Genomic DNA, 5,876 nt, shown 5'->3' with positions numbered 1-5,876 from the left:
AAATCTATAATTTGCAAGTGTTTAATATAAGAAAACACTAAACGACAGGCTATGAATACAAATTGTCGTGAACTAATATGTCATACAAAATAGTGAAGGGATATTCCTTTGTGTGGATATCAGCATGTATTCATCAGGGGATAAAATATTATTCATAGTTTATGTATGTATGTATGTATGTATTTATTTATTTTACAAAGATATGACCTATACTGTGCTGTTTCTTCAGGGAAAAACAACTTTTGCTGTGATAGATTTACTACTGGTTAGCTAATACTTAAATCGAAATTATATATGCCTTCCTCATTAGACACTTTATTTCCCTCTTAAAGCACACATTTATAACAAACTGGTGTAAATTCTTGAGATTTCCATTCTTTTTCCACTCATTCTTTTCAGTCACATTGTAGAGCTAGTTTGGAGAAAATGTATTCTCAGTGTTTAATTCATTACAGCAAGACTTATGTCCAATATGTCTCCCTCATTCTTCTCTCAAGTGCAAATCTAATATAACTTATGTCTCTTATGTGCATATATCTTATATATATCTATAATAACTTCCAATTGTACTGTCCTGGTGCCACACTGCATTGTTCTTGATGAAATTATTTCTCTTTGCACTTTTCTTGTGTTCACAATCAAAATTGATGCACGTCTGCAGTAGAAAATAAACTGATTCTGATGAAAATGTATTTCAAATTTTTTTAAATAAATAGAGACCATATCCATCAATTTTACGCTGCAAAATTAAAACTTTATTACATTCAACAATTGTATCCGTGGATCTTTAGCACTAAAAGGAGTGTTGGTGAAAAGACTTGCTCCCTTTCACTGTGAAGGTTATGCAGTCTGACCTTGTTATTGTGCCCGGTTGATTTACATGTTCTCTGGCCCCATAACCTCTCTTTTATGTATGATTAAAACCCAATCAGTGCACGGCTAAAATAAGCTCCTCATCTCTAACACATTCCGTGTTAATGAGGAAATGTAACAAAAACTGCTCCCAAACTGCCAACAAAACGGATGTGACACTAGAGAGGCAATACATCTGACCGTATGTGTTGCAAAATTAAAGCCTATTACCCCCCCCCCATTCATTTAGTTTGTGAGATGCAAGAGTACTCACCTTTGAGGTTATCACATATATTCAGAGTTTCAAGCTTGAATAGCTCTGTGCTAGGACAATAACTGATGTGAACTGCTTGAATTTGACCAGATAATGGTTTATATATGTGCTTTTGGAATTTATAGCTAAGGTGTGTAATATTTTCAATGTTAAAATACTTTCTCCAATGACATATTAATATGGGGACAACTATAATAAGCCATTTGTATGTTGATTTTCCAAGTGTAAACACTGTGACTATTTGTTTGAGCATTCCGAACATCCCAACACAGCAACAGTGAACCCGTTTACATGCACAACAATATGCTGAACTCGTTTATTTAAAAAAACCTGACAAAGCTAGAAAATCAAGTTAACATGATATTTGAAATAATCGTGTTATACTCTGCTATTGCCATCAAACTGTAAAGAGACATGTGCACAACACTTGCACACACTGGATATGCTGGTAAGAATGCTGGTAAAGGTGTTTACATGCAACGAGAAATCTGGGTAATGGGCAGTTCTTAAGCTGTTTACAACCTTACACCAATAAAGGAAAGCCATTAAAGCATTTGCACGACCACACACTTTGTCGGCTTAAGTATAATCGCTGTAAAAACATGCATGTAAACGCCCTCGTTGGCTCAACCAATGGTATGTGTTTGGGTCGGGATTGTTTGTTCAACCAGTGTCTGATGGAGGAGTATTCAGGAAAGCTATTTGAAAACGAGCATTAATTTTGCAATTCTGTTTAGTGATGCTAATGGGGCAGAAATTACACACGGCAACTTTATATAATAAGTATCATTTGATTAGTTGTATAAAATGCAAGTATTACTAAAACTTAAATTTTTTTTTAAATGTATTAATGTTAAAACAAAAGATCTGTTTTAATTGAATTCTGGGATGGTAAATTGTCCACTGTTCTGTTGGGTCAGTTTGCAAAACAGCAAAAGAAAGGAGTCCTTATATAATGCATCCAAAAATAAATGATTCAATAGACAATGACAAACAACACAAACACAATATAAAATCTCATTTAATCAGTGCTTTGGTCTTGTATCAATAGAAGTTCCTCTATGAGGACATATAGACAGTAACAACCTCAAACCCAATACAGCATCTGACCTTTAGTGTCCTAGGAAAACTTTCTCTTTAGACTACTCAGACTAACTTGTTATGAGCATCTTTAGTTGAGACTTAAATAACTCTTAACATTCTCCATTGTTAGTACTAAACAAAAGCAGCGAAGCTGCTGAATGGAGCAGGGCACAGAAAACTTCTCTATCGATTTCTGCCCGAGAAACTCTCTAATGGTCCTTTGGCATAACATACACACTCATACAGCTCTCAGGCCTTGCCATGACACACTTCGATCAATGTGGCCAGCACACAGCAAATCATTAACCTCTCAATCAGACTAGTGCTCCACATTCTCGTGCTGCCCTCACAGCTCTTTTCTTTCATTAGAGTGTACATACTTTCATTCGTCCCTCCATGGCAACCAGACTGGCAGAATGCATTTGTGTGCTGATCCACAGCAGATCTGGTCCTTTATGATGTTACAGTGTTATAGGGTAAGGTTGATGATGTGACTGTAGAGCTGCTCAGTAAAGGCCTTCAATGAGAAGTGCTGCTGGACTTGCTCTCGGCCAGCTTGCTCCATGTGCTGTTTAAGTTTAGGGTCTGTAACAAACTCCTGCATGGCCTCAGAGAACAGCTCAGGGGTCGGTTCACATAAGAAGCCTGTTTCTCCATGAGCCACAGACTCCAGTGGTCCACCTGAGTTAACTGCAATAACAGGGGAATGCAAGTACATGGCCTCTATTGGTACGATGCCAAAGTGTTCATTGCTGGGTGTGAATAGTGCACAAGTGCTGTTGTGCAGCAAGGACAATTTCTGTTTGTCTGAGAGAGCGCAGGAAGGTAACATGGTCCTCCAGGCCAAGAGAGGCCACTAGTGAGCGCAGCTCTTCGTAATGCTATACATTTTCAGCCACTCGCTCATCATATCCTCCCGCCATCATGAGGTGCACACGCTCCCATTGATTTTCTGACAGACGCTCTTTCAAAGCCGCTAATGCCTGCAGTGCTAACTCTTCTTGCGTTCCTAGCGGTTGATTGACAGAAAGAGGAAGCTCTGTCCCTCAGGGACCAGCCCACTGAGGCCCTCTACTTCACCATCAAAAGATGCAGAGTTCATAGAGGGATAAAGGACGTCGGTGTGGATCTCAGCTAATTTGGGGAAAGTCTGTTTGAATACTCTAGCAGTGAACTGGCTGTTGACCAAAATGCAGTCTGCCATGCCAGTGGTCAATTCCTCAAACCAGTAGATGGGCACACGATACAAACGCTTCAAAGCAGAGTATCGCTGAGCAGATGGATGCAAAGATTTGTTGTTGGGTGTGAACGCCCCCTTATCACCTTTTTTGGAAATTATGACATTTTGGCAGACATATTTAAGTCTCTGATGTATAGTCCAGGCTAAGACTCAAGTCATTTGTCACATGTCCAAGTCAAGTCTTAAATCCCTTTTGGAAATATTGTTCTATATGCAGCAGATTAGTTTAAATAATATAAATCAATTTCATATATTAAAAAGGTTTTATTTCTAAGGAATTCCAAGGAAAAAGTGTTACTGTGTAATTCAGAAGTGGATGACTGCACATTCTCAGAAGGAAAAAAATAAATAGGTAAAGAGCACACAAGAGACTTACTTTTATCTAAATAATGTTATACAATTCTGGGAAAATATATCTCCTTGTTGAGTTTTTAATTTGAAGACAAGTCTCAAGTCTAGTCTGTACTAGACAAGTCCATCTGTGCATTTTGGGTTAACATTTCTAGATTTCTATATAGAGATGACAACAGTAATGCTAATGCAAAAATAAAAAGGCTGATCACAGAAGACAACATCAAACTCCTCCCCACTGAAGAACACAAGATACAGAGTTACATAGATCATGCGCAGGTATGCACACAGGGCATGGAAATACCCAAACACGCTGGTGGGCAGCCAGTCACCCACACACACCACAGGTAGGTCAGGTGAGAGGGTCTAAGAGAAGCAATGCTGGGGGTCATAGTGTGCTGTCCAGATCTGCACACTGCAGCCACAAGAGCACAGAGCTACAGCTGCATCCACCACCAGACGCTCTGCTCCACCTATACCCAGATCAGGGTGCAGGAACACCATCCGAACCATCCTGATACAAAATCAAATGACAGTTACACCAAAATTCTTATACAAAACAACTAGACTTTTTTGGTTTTTGTTGCGCAAAAATAGTCAGTCAATCTCTCTCTCTCTCTCACACACACACACACACCTGATGAAGTTGCCAGTGTTTTATAAAATAATGATCATTTTGCGGATTGATAAAATCACGCATCATGTCTCTATGCTGTTACCACTGGCCTGACTGTGCTCATGCCTTTGCACGCGTTCAAGTGATCAAGGCTGTGCCTCTTTGGAAGGCTGCGTCCTCCGGAGGTTGCATTTGCCGGCCACATACGTCATCGAGGCTGTCTCCTTTCAGAAAAGCGAGTAGGACACTCCGAATGCAGCCATCGAATGCAACCTTCTTTCACTGGAATTCGGAGGATGCATGAGGTGTATCCTTCATTGGCACTCACAACCCACAATTCTTTGCTTCAATGGAAATGACGAAAAAAAATTTTTTCAAACTCAAGTAATGTTAATTCCCAAGTTGAAGTACCTCTGTAGATGGGTGCAGAGTATATAATAGGTATAATTATGTTAATATATATTAAAAATAAATTATTAGACTAAAAGTATACCTGTAAAATCTATTTTCTTTTCTCTTTACATCATTATAACTCTCCTAAAATGTATCTCATACATTCCCTTCCAGAGGGACTTTGTTCCCTTCTCACTCAAAGCGCTCGCGCTTGTTAAAGAGTGGCGTGCTGTCATAGCAACCATGTTACTTCCGTTTCCGTTTAATCTACGAAGGCCGTCTCGTTTAAACGAGGAGACTCGGTATACTGCAATCTTCAAAGGAAGCATCCTACCTAGCACGCAGCCTTCGAAACGAGCCACAGCCCATGTCACTACTAGCATGTACGGTCACAAGTTGTAATACCTTCCGTTGTACATTGTTACAACTCTACATCATTACGTCAGTTTGTAGATAGTTGGAAACAAGTAAGACACGTCCAATTTTAAGTTGAAAAACATCGAAATTCAGTCTAAATGTCATTTATTTAGTCAAATATGTCTAGAGTGAAATTCGGTCTTTATATTACTACATAGAAGTAACACTAAAACAGCACTGTTCAGAATGTCATGTTTTATATTTGTTTACATAAAACGGTACAGTAATGCCTTCAATACTACTAAACAAAAAGGCAAAGTGTTCAAAATGATCGTAACACTAGAACGAGGAACTGTTTACCTTTCACGGTTAATAACACTACCTCAGCTGCCTATTGTGGTTGGAAGTTCTAACAGAAGACTTAGTGAAACTGGCTTCTTGATTGAGCCAAAATACCCTCCCAAAACTGTCACGTCACCCATCCCACATGACACGTCACTGCTCTCCGTTATCATTCCTTTGAAATTACTTGCAATAAATCCTAAATTTAAAATGTTTAAACTATTTGTATTTTTTGTAATACATTCATTTAAGTTTCTGTATAAAATGCAAACCCCCAAATCATTCGAGAATATGGTAAAAGTAATGCGAAGAATCTCAGTTGAAGTCAGGCACTCTACCAGCTCCTAAGAGGGTCCTTTCTATGGACG

At 38.8% G+C, this 5,876-nt stretch overlaps 1 pseudogene; it reads right to left on the bottom strand.

Annotated features, from left to right (window-relative positions):
• Positions 1-1,803: 1,803 nt before the first annotated feature.
• On the bottom strand, positions 1,804-5,510 carry LOC127453423 (alpha-1,3/1,6-mannosyltransferase ALG2-like; annotated as a pseudogene).
• Between the last annotated feature and the right edge of the window lie 366 nt (positions 5,511-5,876).

The sequence above is a fragment of the Myxocyprinus asiaticus genome, chromosome 15 (genome assembly GCF_019703515.2).
Source record: "Myxocyprinus asiaticus isolate MX2 ecotype Aquarium Trade chromosome 15, UBuf_Myxa_2, whole genome shotgun sequence".
Lineage (NCBI taxonomy): Eukaryota > Metazoa > Chordata > Actinopteri > Cypriniformes > Catostomidae > Myxocyprinus > Myxocyprinus asiaticus.
Note: the sequence above shows the minus strand (reverse complement) of the source record. Positions and strands in the feature narration are given on the sequence as shown.